Source organism: Bombina bombina, chromosome 4, assembly GCF_027579735.1.
Source record: "Bombina bombina isolate aBomBom1 chromosome 4, aBomBom1.pri, whole genome shotgun sequence".
Classification (NCBI taxonomy): domain Eukaryota; kingdom Metazoa; phylum Chordata; class Amphibia; order Anura; family Bombinatoridae; genus Bombina; species Bombina bombina.
The window spans coordinates 385822724-385840210 of record NC_069502.1 but is presented as its reverse complement, the minus strand read 5'-3'; the positions used below and the strand labels follow the sequence as shown (position 1 = coordinate 385840210).

The 17487-nt window shown below is 38.1% G+C and overlaps 1 non-coding gene across 1 annotated transcript; it reads right to left on the bottom strand.

Moving 5' to 3' along the window:
* Positions 1-9552: 9552 nt before the first annotated feature.
* LOC128658527 (U2 spliceosomal RNA) lies at positions 9553-9751 on the bottom strand. The gene has a single exon (XR_008402209.1). It is a non-coding gene; the product is annotated as a U2 spliceosomal RNA (small nuclear RNA).
* Between the last annotated feature and the right edge of the window lie 7736 nt (positions 9752-17487).

Below are 17487 nucleotides of genomic sequence, written 5' to 3'. Positions count from 1 at the left end.
GTATGTAATTAATTTATTGATAGTGTAATGTTAGGTTTAATTGTAGATAATTGTAGGTATTTTATTTAATTAATTTATTGATAGTGTAGTGTTAGGTTTAATTGTAACTTAGGTTAGGATTTATTTTACAGGTAATTTTGTAATTATTTTAACTAGGTAGCTATTAAATAGTTTTTAATGATTTAATAGCTATTGTACCTGGTTAAAATAAATACAAAGTTACCTGTAAAATAAATATTAATCCTAAAATAGCTACAATATAATTATAATTTATATTGTAGCTATATTAGGGTTTATTTTACAGGTAATTATTTAGCTTTAAATAGGAATAATTTATTTAATAAGAGTTAATTTATTTTGTTAGATTTAAATTATATTTAACTTAGGGGGGTGTTAGTGTTAGGGTTAGACTTAGCTTTAGGGGTTAATAAATTTATTAGAGTAGCGGTGAGGTCCGGTCGGCAGATTAGGGGTTAATACTTGAAGTTAGGTGTCGTGATGTTAGGGAGGGCAGATTAGGGGTTAATACTATTTATTATAGGGTTATTGAGGCGGGAGTGAGGCGGATTAGGGGTTAATAACTTTATTATAGTAGCGGTGAGGTCCGGTCGGCAGATTAGGGGTTAATTATTGTAGGTAGGTGGCGGCGACGTTGGGGGCGGCAGATTAGAGGTTAATAAATATAATATAGGGGTCGACGGTGTTAGGGACAGCAGATTAGGGGTACATAGGGATAATGTAGGTTGCGGCGGTGTACGGAGCGGCAGATTAGGGGTTAATAATAATATGCTGGGGTCAGCGATAGCGGGGGCGGCAGATTAGAGGTTAATAAGTGTAAGGTTAGGGGTGTTTAGACTCGGGGTATAAGGGTAGGTTAGGGTGTTAGGTGCAGACTTAGGAAGTGTTTCCCCATAGGAAACAATGGGGATGCGTTAGGAGCTGAACGCTGATTTTTTGCAGGTGTTAGGTTTTTTTCAAGCTCAAACGGCCCCATTGTTTCCTATGGGGGAATCATGCACAAGCACGTTTTTGAAGCTGGCCGCGTCCGTAAGCACCGCTGGTATTTAGAGTTGCAGTGGTGGTAAATTATGATCTACGCTCCCTTTTTGGAGCCTAACGCAGCCCTTCTGTGAACTCTAAATACCAGCGGTATTTAAAAGGTGCGGGGGGAAAAAAGCATGCGTAGCTAACGCACCCCTTTGGCCGCCGAACTCTAAATCTAGCAGCAAGTAAATAGATCTGACTTAAATACAAAACTACATACATTTGGAAAACTTTAAGATTGCTTACATAAATATGATTTTCACATGGGATGAAATGAACCTGAGACATAGAAGAAATTACCTCCCATCAAATAGAAATAAAGATGTTTAATCCTCAGAATGTGAATCCTCTGAACATGAGGACACTGAGGTAAATCCAACTAATAGAACCTTGCTAATATAGAGTGCAAGAGAAAGACAAGCTATTTTGTAAAAAAACGAAGACCCCAAAAAATTAAAAAGAAAATAAAAAGAAGGGGCAGGCGGCCAAGACCGAAACCTCAGAAACAGGACCAGATGGGAATACAAAAACAATGGGTGGAACAGGGAGGATTGGGGAGGAGACCACGATGGTAAAATCTGATTACCTCCAAATAATTAATCTGTCCCCTAATACACTGAACCCCTATAATATGAGTGCTTTAAATAGGGGATTATCTTTCTCTCCCACACAAAATCTGAATAACTTCAAAATCATTAAAGATCTACATCTGTTTATTAGAAAAGTTGCTTTGAGCAAAATATACACTAGAGATGATGATAGCAACCTTGATGAAATAGCATTACTTAATTTAGTATCTCTCTTGGAAGAGAACGATGAAAATGTCACTACTTCCTCTGACTGGCTGTCTAAAATCAAAACTAAATCTACTTTTATGCCACAAGTGACACAATTTCCACAAATTGATACATATCTAAAAGTAGTAAGCAGAGATATTCTCAAACTAGAGAGGAAAGACATATCTAATCTGAGCAAACAAGAGCAACTGGCAATAAAATAAATAAAAACATGGCCAGAAATTGTTGTAAAACGATCAGATAAGGGTGGAAATGTCATCTTATGGCCAAAGGCTATGTATGTAATTGAGGCCCTAAGACAATTAGGAGACCAAAAGTGCTATAAACTCCTCTTTGGGGACCCTACGTCAGACTTTTTGTTCAAATACAAAAATGTAATTGAGAAAGCTAAGAGTGATGAAATCATCAATAGCAAAGAATACAAATATTTTAATGTGGATAGACCCAAAACAGCAACATTATACATCCTTCCCAAAATCCATAAAATAAACTTACACCCCCAGACAGACCAATTGTCTCTGGCAAAGGGATATCGTGCTATCATTACCCTCCTATGTCAGAGACACAATGGATGTCTTACAAAGAATAGAAGGTATTACTTTGGATGAGAATACTATTTTCGCCACATGTGATGTGGACTCATTATACACATCAATTTACATAACTGGGGCTGTTTTGCAGTGGAATATTTTCTGAAAATGGAAGCATTCGAATGTACAGACAAAAATCTATTCTTACTACGTTAACTCAGATTTGTCCTCAGCCATAACTATTTTGTCTTTAAGGACAAATTGTATCTCCAGATAAGAGGCACCGCAATGGGACAGCTTGAGGCCCAATTTATGCTAATCTGTACCTTGAATGGTGGGAACGGGAAACCATTTTTAGAGAAACAATGGTGAAATATATGGAACATATTTTGTTGTGGCTGAGGTAGATTGATGATGTCTTTATACTATGGAAAGGTGACACAAATACCTTTAAAAACTTTATAAAGGAATTGAACCGTAATGATATGAATCTCAAATTAACATATAAAATTGATTTTGACAAAGTAACTTTCCTTGAATTGAGTATATCTAGAGATATGTTTGGGAAAATTGAAATCAATCTGTATAGAAAGGAGACAGCCACCAATTCTAATTTAAGATTCGAAAGTGCACATCACGAACCCACCAAAAAAGCAATCCCCTATGGTGAGTTTCTACGCCTAAGACACAATTGTTCTTAAATAGAGAGTTTAAAAATACAAGCGAAAGACCTTAAAATAAGACTGAAAGAAAGGGGTTACTCAAATTCTATCCTCAAAAAAGCATATCACAGATCCCTTCATATAGTAAGATCAGAACGAAGAGAAAGGAAAATAAGCAACATAAAGTGAGGTTCATTGATACCTACAATGAAGCTCATAAAGAAATTGTGGAAATCCTTAATCGACATCTCCACATACTTCATACTGATGATGATCTTGCCAAAAATTAAGTGACAGAGTATCAATCTCCGGGATAAAATTGTAAGAAGCCACTTTGTTAAACATGTTAACAAAAGAAAAGACAACCTCAAGGGTACTTATCGCTGTGGGACATGCACATTTTGTCCATATATGAGTAATTTCAAAGAGATGGAAGTCTTTCCCAAAGGAATCAGATACATGAATGACATTTATAATTGTCGTACCAACAACATCATCTATTGTATTGAATGTTTCTGTGGCAAAAAATACGTGGGGATGTCTACCAGAGAATTGAGGACCAGACTATGTGAACACCTGGGAAATATCCGCAATGCTAAAAGTGATCTGGAAAGGGAAAGAAAATTACCACAATAGCTAAACATTTTTTGAATAAACATGGAGGCAAAGCAAAATGCTGGATCTGCCAGAAGGTAAAACCTGGGATAAGAGGAGGAGATATAGAAACCGTGCTCCTCAAGGAAGAAACAAAATGGATATTTTGGCTGCAAACAATGGCCCCTAAAGGCCTCAATGAACAACTGAGTTTCGGTCCATTCCTGTAAAGATCCCTAGAATAAAATGGGAAACCTAAATAATAGAATAATATTCAGTATTTTCAACAAATTTAAGCTTCTAAATCTGTCTGAATATTATACCTATATTCAAGTCTGTCTACCATCATATTCCATAATACAATTCCAACCATATGCAGAATTTAATAAATGAGTGTCTAACTGAAAGTCTATTAGACCTTCAAATAACCTTTAAATAACCAAGTAAAATCAAAGGTTCTTCTTAAGAATTGTTTTTGATATCTATGACCTATCTGGCATATCTAACATGTGATAATAATTAGGGCATGTATTCTCCTTCATATCCCATAATAGAATATCGACTATATATAGAATTTATCAAATGAATGCCTTAGTGAATGTTTATCAAACCTTTAAATAACCAATTGAAATCAAGGGTTTTTTCCTAGGAATTATTTCTGATCTCTTTTGCCTAACCGGCATATTGAACATGTGCTAATGACTAGGGGTACTATTATGGATCCAAGTATTTTTGCGTTAATAATAATTATATTTAATTTTTGATAACTGTATAAAAGATATGGAATGTTATTTATAAGATATATGTTTATAAGGTGATGAGGCTGCCGGAACATATATGACATTCCTTATAACCAATTTTTCAAAAATATGGTTAATACATAGTAATTGATCTCTTAGATGATGAGCAAGGATAGCGGATCTTCCACAAACAAACAGCAATATTTGCAATAAGAGACCCCTACTGTTATTGAAAAAGAGTAATCTTATTCTCCCTCTATCTGACAGCACTATTGTAAACAAAGACACCACGTGAGAATGTGATGTTATGGCTGCGCTGCAATTGGCAGCCATAATTATGTGACCGAGACACACCCCCTCCCGGATTGGCTGGCGTTCATATAAAAGGGTATCAGTGAGGATTATTTGCACCTTTGGCAAAACGCCGTGTCAGGCGTTCACATTTTTTCTCCTATGCATATTTTGTAATAATTTGAACATACCAGTTAAACTTAAATTTAGCTTAATTTTGTTTGCCTTAATTGGCATTTAGCCCTTATACTTCTAGAAATCTTTATGGATCGTTCTAAGCCTTAATAAACAAAGTGATGGTTGTCTGTCAATATAATTGTGACCTTTCAAACCGTATATACCATTTTTGGCAAGTGCTCCATATAACGTTGCACGACACCCACCGCCACTTTCCCTTTAGACCTCAGATCCTTAGATTGTAAACTAGGTAGGTTCTATAATAGAGAAGGATATACTCCTAACCTTTCATACATTTGATATAGGTATATGTAACCACTTAATATAGGAGAAGCGTGTGCAAAGTGTTTTTTCAATAAACACCTGTTTTTACACTTATTACTTCTTTTCTTACTTATAAATATTGCTGGATAATCGTTATCATCTTTATTTATATACCAGCAAATAGCAGGGCTTGGGATAATAGCTCCGGCACTTATTTGCCTGCTGGTATAGTTATTAAACTAAGTATAATTTATTGAATTTATTGGCATTCCCATCCCCCTATCCTGCTTTGGATATATATTAATATTAAAATTGTTTAATTTTTGTCTTTTTAATGTATCAATAAAAGTTATATTTTATTTCAATTTAAAGGATTACTTTCTGATATAATTTTTAAGCTAAACAACTAACATATTAAAGTTAATAAACATGAATTAAAACCTACTGACCTATATTTTCTCCAAAACGAAGTTTCATAACGTTCTAAAAGTTATATCTTTTATTCGCCGATGATGTCACGTTATCCTGCCCACTATTTTCAGCAGTGCATGTTCAAAATACTTAAACCAATAACTTTGTGTTTAAAGCGCCATTTTGAAACCTATGTATTGTAAACGGATTGGTACAGAGCAAAGGATACCCACGGAGTGGGTTTGGAAAACAATTAAATTTGCAGACAAGATTTCTGATATACGGTAGAGATATGTTAATGAAATGCTATTGATAAAAAGCGTATTTGGGGTAGTTAGTTATTAATAGGCATAGAAAATATTTACTTATAGTGGCCCTTTAACCCTCCCATACCCTTAATATATATAATTCTAGGCTCTTATATTTAAGTGTCCCACAAGAAATACCTCTTTCTTTCTCTCCATATTTTCAGACCAGTCTTTTATTTGAATGCATCATTCTATCTAGCATTTATTTAGTGTTTAATGTCCCTTTAAATTGAAGGCTTCTGAAATTTAGCTTTGAGGCATCACTATATTTGATTTGCAAACAATCAGCCTTGTTTATTAAAAAAGTGCCACATGTATAGGTACCTTGCTGACCACATAGAAAACTTCAAATAGCAATCATTCTTCCTAATAATACAATCTACTTTAAAGTTAATAAATACCTTTGAAGATAACAATTTGCCTTTTCACAAAATATCAATGAGATTGGAAACGACAGTATTCTATACAATTTATTTATCACCAAAATGCCCTTTTCCCTTTTTTTTTTGCTCTAGCAGGAAGAAAATATATGTGCACTGCCTAAAGTGGAGAGACTATTGACAAGATGAAATATTACCTGGGGATAAAGACCAGTATGAACAGATGGCATGTAAGTACTACAAAGTATTCTATAGAAATAGGCACATTATGGATAAATGCTCTGTGTAGACAAAAATAACATTTATTGTAGCAGCTAAATAATGCCATTTTAAAAAAAGGTTTTTGAAATGCATTATCATTTTTAATTAATATTCCTTTGCATTATAAAATGTTTTGTTTAAATGTTCGTGGAGGTGTATCCCTGATAATAAACAAAAATGTAGGGGTTGACCTTATCAGCCAGTGAGAATCTGATACTTGAGTATTAGCTGGGTACAAACATGCACTTCTGGGTAGTTTCTTCACTTTATCAGTAGTGATGTCACGAATAGTTCGCCGGCGAATAGTTCCCGGTGAACATAGCATGTTCGCGTTCGCCGCAGCGGGCGAACATATGCGATGTTCGATCCGCCCCCTATTCATCATCATTGAGTAATACTTTGACCCTGTACCTCACAGTCAGAAGGCACATTCCAGCCAATCAGCAGCAGACCCTCCCTCCCAGACCCTCCTACCTCCTGGACAGCATCCATTTTAGATTCATTCGGAAGCTGCATTCTTAGGGAGAGGAGGGACAGTGTAGCTGCTGCTGATTAATAGGGAAATCGATAGCTAGGCTAGTGTATTCAGTGTCCACTACAGTCCTGAAGGACTCATCTGATCTCTGCTGTAAGGACAGCTTCCCAAAAAGCCCTTTTTAGGGCTGCTTTTTTTTTTTTTCCTGTGTAATCTAATTGCAGTTGCCTGCCAGCGTGTGTGTCAGGCTCACAGCGTCTACTGTGCCCACTTGCCCAGTGCCAACACTCATATCTGGTGTAACAGTAGTGTAGATTTAAAAAAAACAACACTTTTTTACTGTGTTAAATAATAGCAGTCAGTTTCCTTCACACGTGTGCATTTCAGTGCCTGCCTGCCAGGGCACAGTGTCACCGCAGTGCAACTCATATCTGGTGTAGCAGTAGTTTAAATATAAAAAAACAACACTTTTTTGACTGTGTAATCTAATTGCAGTTGCCTGCCAGCGTGTGTGTCAGGCTCACAGCGTATACTGTGCCCACTTGCCCAATGCCAACACTCATATCTGGTGTAACAGTAGTGTAGATTTAAAAAAAACACTTTTTTGACTGTGTTAAATAATAGCAGTCAGTTTCCTTCACACGTGTGCATTTCAGTGCCTGCCTGCCAGGGCACAGTGTCACCCCAGTGCAACTCATATCTGGTGTAGCAGTAGTTTAAATATAAAAAAAACAACACTTTTTTGACTGTGTAATCTAATTGCAGTTGCCTGCCAGCGTGTGTGTCAGGCTCACAGCGTATACTGTGCCCACTTGCCCAATGCCAACACTCATATCTGGTGTAACAGTAGTGTAGATTTAAAAAAAACACTTTTTTGACTGTGTTAAATAATAGCAGTCAGTTTCCTTCACACGTGTGCATTTCAGTGCCTGCCTGCCAGGGCACAGTGTCACCCCAGTGCAACTCATATCTGGTGTAGCAGTAGTTTAAAGGGACATTCCAGCCAAAAATTTACTTTACATGGATTCATTGTAGTCTTGAATAGAATCATTTTTGTAATATACATGCATTAGCAAAAATGCTTCTAATAAAAGCTATAGCTGTTTCAAATGTGTATTTAAGTATGCACCGTGCACCAGCATTTTAAACACAGCACTTGCTCAGAGAGCCTAAGGTGCTTTTAACATCTGGTAATGACTCAATTTGTTAAGTGCTGACATAATACAAGCCCCACTAATGATCTAAACAACTGCAGTATTTAAATTGCCAGTGCTGTGAGAATATCTATTTATACTTCACGTGCACATGCAGAGAAAAATGTTAACACTAAAACAGTGATAACTTTTACTAGAAGCATTTTTGCTAATACAACTATATTGCAAATTTGTTTCTATTCAAAGATGTAATTCAACTATGTGCATTTAAATTTTGACCGGAATGTTCCTTTAAATATAAAAAAAACAACACTTTTTTGACTGTGTTAAATAATAGCAGTCAGTTTCCTTCACACGTGTGCGTTTCAGTGCCTGCCTGCCAGGGCACAGTGTCACCAAAGTGCAACTCATATCTGGTGTAACAGTAGTTAAAATATAAAAAAAACAACACTTTTTTGACTGTGTTAAATAATAGCAGTCAGTTTCCTTCACACGTGTGCGTTTCAGTGCCTGCCAGGGCACAGTGTCACCCCAGTGCAACTCATATCTGGTGTAACAGTAGTGTAGATTTAAAAAAAAAAAAAAAACTTTTTTGACTGTGTTAAATAATAGCAGTCATTTTCCTTCACACGTGTGCGTTTCAGTGCCTGCCAGGGCACAGTGTCACCCCAGAGCAACTCATATCTGGTGTAACAGTAGTGTGGATTTAAAAAAAAACAACACTTTTTTGACTGTGTTAAATAATAGCAGTGAGTTTCCTTCACACGTGTGCATTTCAGTGCCTGCCAGGGCACAGTGTCACACCAGTGCAACTCATATCTGGTGTAACAGTAGTGTACATTTAAAAAAAAGAATACAATTTTGACTGTAATAGATTGAATAGCAGTTAGTTGTCTGCAAGCGTGCGTGTCAGGCCTACAGCGTCTACTCTGCCAACTTCTGCCAGTGCACAGTGCCACTCATATCTATTGTCACAGTAGCTTGCACGCATAGTACCACTAATTGAAAAAAAAATGACAGGCAGAGGACGGCCACCCCGCAGGGGCCGTCGTGTTCGTGGTGCTGTGATTCCCTTTGGCCCTAGAATAATGCCCAGTGTTCAGAGGCCACGTACCCTGAACTCAAACATTTCTGAGGACATAGTTGACTGGCTAACACAGGACACCCAATCTTCTACAGCTTCCGCTCAGAACCTTGACGCACCATCCTCCTCCAGCTTAGCTTTGGGCACCTCTCAAGTTACCACTCACCCGCCTGCCGCCACCACCAACACTAGCACCACAGCCGCTTCACTTGATCTGTCAGAGGAGTTATTTACACATCAGTTGGAAGAAATGAGTGATAGTGATGCGCAACCATTATTGCCAGAGGATGAGGATAACAGGGATATGTCTCAGTCAGGCAGCATTACACACATGGATGTAACAGGGATTAAACTGATAAGAATAGAACTACTTAACACACCACTCCTATCTGGTGGCACATTAGATTGCATGCGCAGTGCCCCAAATTTGAAGTAGGATTACCGACCAAGCATCTTTTTCCATCTCCCGGTTCCTAAAATCGATGTCATATACACGTCCCCTAATAGGGGACATAACAGGGATTAAACTGTTAAGAATAGTACTACTTAACATACCACTCCTATCTTGTGGCACATTATATTGCATGCGCAGTGCCCCAAATTTGAAGTAGGAGTACCGACCAAGAATCTTTTTCCATCTCCCGGTTCCTAAAATCGATGCCATATACACGTCCCCTGATAGGGGACGTAACAGGGATTAAACTGATAAGAATAGAACTATTAAACACACCACTCCTATCTGGTGGCGCATTAAATTGCACGCGCAGTGCCCCAAATTTGAAGTAGGAGGACCGACCAAGCATCTTTTTCCATCTCCCGGTTCCTAAAATCGATGCCATATACACGTCCCCTAATAGGGGACATAACAGGGATTAAACTGATAGGAATAGTATTACTTAACACACCTTATAATAATGCAGAGAGAGGCAATGCAGAGAGAGGATTCTGAAGAAGAGGAGTCAGAGGAGGAAGGTGGCTTTGAGGAGGTGGAAGACCAAACACAGCAGGCGTCCCAGGGGGCTTGTTGTCACGGGGACCCTTGGTGTTGTACATGGCTGGGTGGAGGAAGATACCGTAAAATGACATCAGTGAGGACAAGGAACGGGACATGGCTAGCTTGGTATCCAACCTTGTGCTAATGGGGAGTTTGCAGTTGTGCAAATGGACTGTTTACGGTTGTTTGCGGTGCATTAAAGGGACAGTCTAGGCCAAAATAAACTTTCATGATTAAGATAGAGCATGTAATTTTAAACAATTTTCCAATTTACTTTTATCACCAATTTTGCTTTGTTCTCTTGGTATTCTTAGTTGAAAGCTTAACCTCGGAGGTTCATATGCTAAGGTCTTAGACCTTGAAGCCCACCTCTTTCAGATCGCATTTTAACAGTTTTTCACCACTAGAGGGTGTTAGTTCACGTATTTCATATAGATAACACTGTGCTCGTGCACAAGAAGTTATCTGGGAGCAGGCACTGATTGGCTAGACTGCAAGTCTGTCAAAAGAACTGAAAAAAGGGGCAGTTTGCAGAGGCTTAGATACAAGATAATCACAGAGGTTAAAAGTATATTATTATAAATGTGTTAGTCATGCAAAACTGGGAAATGGGTAATAAAGGGATTATCTATCTTTTAAAACAATAAAAATTCTGGTGTAGACTGTCCCTTTAAACGGGGAGTTTGGTCTGTCACTGTGAAGCGGACGTAACCCTTACACTACCTGATCGATACAACATCATACCTGATGTTTTAAAGCACGTTATTCCAAAAAAATTAGGAATGTTAGGTGATTTATGCCCTTTATGGCTTAAAACCATCAACTATGTAATTTTCCATGGGAGTTTTGCCATGGATCCCCCTCCGGCATGCCACAGTCCAGGTGTTAGTCCCCTTGAATCAACGTTTCCATCACTATTGTGGCCAGAAAGAGTCCCTGTGGGTTTTAAAGTTCGCCTGCCTATTGAAGTCTATGGCGGTTCGCCCGGTTCGCCAGTTTGCGAACAGTTGGGGAAGTTCGCGTTCGCAGTTCGCGAACCCAAATTTTTATGTTCGCGACATCACTATTTTTCAGTTTCTTTCGTAAGGTGGTGAGAGTCCACAAACCTTAACATATGGGGGAGGATTTATCCTCGTTCTGTCCGACATGATCCGCTCAGCGGATCATGTACGACAGACATTGATGAATGCTGACAGCATACGCTGCCGGCATTTATCTTTACACAAGCAGTTCTTGTGAACTGCTTGTGCAATGCCGCCTCCTGCAGATTCGTGGCCAATCGGCCGCTAGCAGGGGTGTCAATCAGCCCGATCATATGAGATTGGGCGGATTGATGTTCGCTGCCTCAGAGCAGGAGGACCAGTTAACTGCTGTTTCCGGCGAGGAACATCAGGGACCATTCGGCCCTTTATAATTCGGCCCCATGGGATTAAGTTCCTCATCCCCAGGAGGCAGGCAAAAAATTTGCAAACACAAAAAGAGCTTTATCCCTCCCACTTCCGGATTCCCTACAGTAAACAATTGGGAATCAGACTTTCTCAGTCGTCAGTCATTTCATTTGGGGAAATGGTCCATCAGCCAGGAAGTTTTCAATAAAAATGTGGCATGTTGGGATCAAGAAATCCTCAAGTGGTTCTCATAGAAGCTCTGGTGGTCCCATGGTCACTTTGTCAGATTTACATATTTCCTCTGATTGTCCAGCTTCCCCAAATCATAGCTCAGATCTAGTGGGAGAAATTTCCAGTCCTTTCATTGCTCCAGCTTAGCCACACAGGACCTGGTATGCAGATCTAGTTCAGATCTCCAGCTCTCCTCCTTGGTCTCTTCTATTATGCAGAGATCTTCTGTCTCAAGGCCCATTATTAGATCCAAATTTAAAGGTGCTGATTTTGGCGGGGATATCAGGGGCTGTGGATTAGGAGTATTTAGACTAGGGGTTTATGTAAGGGTGTTATGTTTTAACATAACTTTCTTTTCCCCATAGACATCAAAGGGTTGCGTTACTGCGATCTCCATTCCACGATCGCAGGTGTAAGTTTTTTTCTAACACTTTCATTTATGTCTATGGGGGAAAGCGTTCACAAGCAAATCAAATCAGCCCTTGGCTTTTGTGCGGTATGGAGCTTAACACACCATAACGTACAGCACAAGGAGCCTTTTCAGTAACTCGTAATAGCAGGTGATATTTAGATGTTTATATGAAGCTTGATTGATTGAAATGTTTTGAGTCAAAATGTCCTTTAGTAACAACTGAAAAAGTTACATTCATAGATAAAAACTCTACTTTTATTTTTTTAATAAAACAACCATTGCAGGTGCCTTGTAATAATAAGTTATGTAGCATTATTATTAGTGTCATCTTAAATATATGTGTGTGTGTGTATATATATATATATATATATATATATATATATATATATATATATATATATATAAATAAACATTTTTGTTATCCAAATCCTTAATTCTTATAAGTACCTGGGTGCAACTTCAAAATTATTGTATTCAGTCAGGCATTTGTAGAAAGGCACTCGCTGTTTTTTTCCTTTCTTAAAAATATAAAATTTCTTTATTTTTTAATCTATTAAAACATGTTGATGTTTGGCCTGGATAACCAGCCATTTTCAAGACAATATAACAAAGTGCATATTAGCAAACTAAAAATTGAGTCTATGGGGCCAATTTATCAAAGTGTGAGCGGACATGATATAGCGTATCATGTCCGCCACACATCGATAAATGCAGACAGCATATTAACCCCTAAACCTAAGTCTAACTCTAAGTCTAACCAGTGATGTGCGTTGAGATCAGAGGCTGGTGAGGCACTGGCTGTGATACACCAAAAAAACATATATATATATATATATATATATATACACATACACACACACCTGTATCAGCCAATAGGATTTTTCCTACCTTAATTCCGATTGGCTGATAGGATTCTATCAGCCAATCAGAATTGAAGGGACGCCATCTTGGATGGCGTCACTTAAAGGAACCTTCATTCTTCAGTCGCCGTCGGATGGAAGAGGATGCTCCGCATCGGATATCTTCAAGATGGACCCCCTCCGCTCCGGATGGATGGAGATAGAAGATGCCGCATGGATGAAGACTTCTGCCGGTCTGGATGTCCTCTTCTGGCCAGATCGGATGAAGACTTCTGCCCTTCTGGAGGTCCACTTGTGCCCGGCTGGGTGAAGACATCTCAAGGTAGGGTGATCTTCAAGGGGGTAGTGTTAGGTTTTATTAAGGGGGATTGGGTGGGTTTTAGAGTAGGGTTGGGTGTGTGGGTGGTGGGTTTTAATGTTGGGGGGCTATTGTATTTTTTTACAGGTAAAAGAGATGATTAATTTGGGGCAAATCCCAGCAAAAAGCCCTTTTTGAAGGGCTATTTGTAATTTAGTATAGGGTAGGGAATTTTTTTTATTTTGGGGGGCTTTTTTATTTTATTAGGGGGATTAGATTAGGTGTAATTAGTTTAAAAATTTGTAATTTCTTTTTTATTTTCTGTAATTTAGTGTTTGTTTTTTTCATAATTTAGTTTATTTAATTTAATTTTAATTAATTGTAGTTAGTTTAGGTAATTAATTTAATTATAGTGTAGTTAAATTAATTACCTAAACTAACTACAATTAATTACAATTAAATTAAATAAACTAAATTATGAAAAAAACAAGTTAAAATAAGTACAAACTTGCCTGTAAAATAAAAATAAACCCTATGATGGCTACAATGTAGCTATTAGTTAGATTGTAGCTATTTTAGGGTTTATTTTACAGGTAAGTATTTAGTTTTAAATAGGAATAATTTAGTTAATTATAGTAAATTTATTTAGATGTATTTAAATTATATTTAAGTTAGAGGGTTGTTAGGGTTAGATTTAGGTTTAGGGGTTAATAACTTTATTATAGTGGCGGCGACGTTGGCGATGGCAGATTAGGGGTTAATAAATTTAATATAGTTGTGGCGACGTTGGGGGGCAGAGTAGGGCTTAATAAATATAATGTAGGTGTCGGCGATGTTGGGGGCATCAGATTAGGGGTTCATAAGTATAATGAAGGTGGCGGCGGTGTCCGGAGCAGCAGATTAGGGGTTAATAATATAATGTAGGTGTCGGCAATGTCGGAGGCGGCAGATTAGGGGTTAATTAGTGTAAGATTAGGGATGTTTAGACTCGGGGTTCATGTTAGGGTGTTAGGTGTAGAAATAACTTTTATTTCCCCATAGGAAACAATGGGGCTGCGTTAGGAGCTGAACGCTGCTTTTTTTGCAGGTGTTTTTTCAGCCAGCTCAGCCACATTGTTTCCTATGGGGAAATCGTGAATGAGCACGTTCAGCCAGCTCACATCACCGCTGACTTAAGCAACGCTGGTATTGAGGTGAGATGTGGAGCAAAATTTTGCTCAACGCTCACTTTTCTGAGGCTAACGCCGGCTTGCAGAATACTCGTAATACCAGCGTTGTCTTAAGTAAGTGGTGAGAAAAAAAAGGCTCGTTAGCACCGCACACCATTACCGACAAAAACTCGTAATCTAGCCGCTAGTTTGTAAAAAAAAAGTAGTAGATCTAATACTAATAAGGGTAGGAAGAAAACAAATGGTTTAGTCCTATGTTTTATTGTTCATTAATAACTTGGTTCTGAAAGAAAGTTAAATAGGACACCATATTTACAGAGCTTCTGCATTATAGTGTATAATATACTGTTTGCCCGAATAAACTACTTGGATATTCATTATTTTTAAACAACATTAGATTCAGAACAGCATATTTTTACTTTGTGAAGTTCATGAAAGACTAGTTTAGACTTGTGGCTATTAACATACGCCTAGATTTAGAGTTTTGTTGGTAAAGACCCGCGGTACTAACGCTCCTTTTTTTCCAGCTCACCCTTAAAGGGACAGTCAAGTCCCAAAAAATCTTTCATGATTTAAATAGGGCATGCATTTTTAAACAACTTCCCAATTTACTTTTATCACCAATTTTGCTTTGTTCTCTTGGTATTCTTAGTTAAAAGCTAAAACTAGGAGGTTCATATGCTAATTTCTTAGACCTTGAAGGCTGCCTCTAATCTGAATACATTTTGACCACTAGAGGGCATTAGTTCACATGTTTCCTATAGATAACATTGAGCTCATGCACATAAAGTGACCTAGGAGTGAGCACTGATTGGCTAAACTGCATGTCTGTCAAAAGAACTGTAATAAGGGGGCAGTCAGCAGAAGTTTAGATACAAGATAATAACAGAGGTAAAAAGTGTATTTATATAACTGAGTTGGTTGTGCAAAACTGGGGAATGGGTAATAAAGGGATTATCTTTCTTTTTAAACAACAAAAATTCTGGTGTTGACTGTCCCTTTAAGCCAACGCTGGTATTTAGAGTTGTCTGAATGGCTGCATTAGGCTCTGAAAAGTGAGCGTTGAGCATAATTTAGCGCAACCCTCAATACCAGCGTTGCTAACGGCAGCGGTAAGCTGGAAAAACGTGCTTGTGCACGATATCCCCATAGGAAACAATGGGGCTGAGCTGGCCGAAAAAAAAACTAACACCTGCAAAAAGCAGCTTTCAGCTCCTAACGCAGCCCCATTGTTTCCTATGGGGAAAAACTTTCTAAGTCTACACCTAACACCCTAACATGAACCCTGATTCTAAACACCCCTAACCTTACAATTATTAACCCCTAATCTGCCGCCCCTGCTATCGCTGACACCTGCATTTTATTATTAACCCCTAATCTGCCGCTCTGGACACCGCCGCCACTTACATTATCCCTATGAACCCCTAATCTGCTGTCCCTAACATCGCCAACACCTATATTATATTTATTACCCCCTAATCTGCCCCGCCAATGTCGCCGCCACCTACCTACACTTATTAACCCTAATCTGCCGACTGGACATCGCTTCCACTATAATAAATGTATTAACCCCTAAACCGCCGCACTCCCGCCTCGCAAACACTATAATAAATTGTATTAACCCCTAATCTGCCCTCCCTAACATCACCGCCACCTACCTACAATTATTAACCCCTAATCTCCTGCCCCCAACGTCGCCGCTACTATAATAAAGTTATTAACCCCTAAACCTAAGTCTAACCCTAACCCTAACACCCCCCTTAGTTAAATATAATTTTAATTTAACAAAATAAATTTACTATAATTAAATAAATTAATCCTATTTAAAACTAAATACTTACCTATAAAATAAACCCTAATATAGCTACAATATAACTAATTTATATTTATTTTACAGACAACTTTGTATTTATTTTAACTAGGTACAATAGCTATTAAATAGTTAATAACTATTTAATAGCTACCTAGTTAAAATAATTACAAAATTACCTGTAAAATAAATCCTAACCTAAGTTACAAATACACCTAACACTATACTATCAATAAATTAATTAAATAAATTACCTACAATTATCTAAGCTAAAATACAATTAAATAAACTAAACTTTATTACAAAAAACAAACACTAAATTACAGAAAATAAAAGAGAAATTACAAGAAGTTTAAACTAATTACACCTAATCTAAGCCCCCTAATAAAATAAAAGCCCCCCAAAATAATAAAATGCCCTACCCTATACTAAATTACAAAGCAATCAGCTCTTTTTCCAGCCTTTAAAAAGGCTTTTTGCGGGGCATTGCCCCAAAATAATCAGCTCTTTTGCCTGTAAAGAAAAATACAATACCCCCTCAACATTACAACCCAACACCCACATACCCCTACTCTAAAACCCACCCAAACCCCCCTTAAAAAAACCTAACACTAACTCCCTGAAGATCTCCCTACCTTTAGTTGTCTTCACTCAGCCGAGCCGAATTCTTCATCCAAGCGGGCAAGAAGAGGTCCTCCATCTGGTAGAAGTCTTCATCCAAGCGGCGTCTTCTATCTTCATCCATCCGGAGCGGAGCTATCTTCCATCCAGCCGACGCGGAGCCATCCTCTTCAACCGACGGACTAACGACGGTTCCTTTAAGGGACGTCATCCAAGATGGCTTCCCTCGAATTCCGATTGGCTGATAGGATTCTATCAGCCAATTGGAATTAAGGTAGGAAAAATCTGATTGGCTGATTCAATCGGCCAATCAGAATGAAGTTCAATCCTATTGACTGATCCAATCAGCCAATCGGATTGACCTCCCATTCTATTGGCTGATCAGAACATGGATGGAAGATGGCTCAGCTCCACTCCGGATGGATGAAGATAGAAGACCCCGCTTGGATGAAGAATTCGGCTCGGCTGAGTGAAGACGACTCAAGGCAGGGAGATCTTCAGGGGGTTAGTGTTTTTTTTTAAGGGGGGTTTG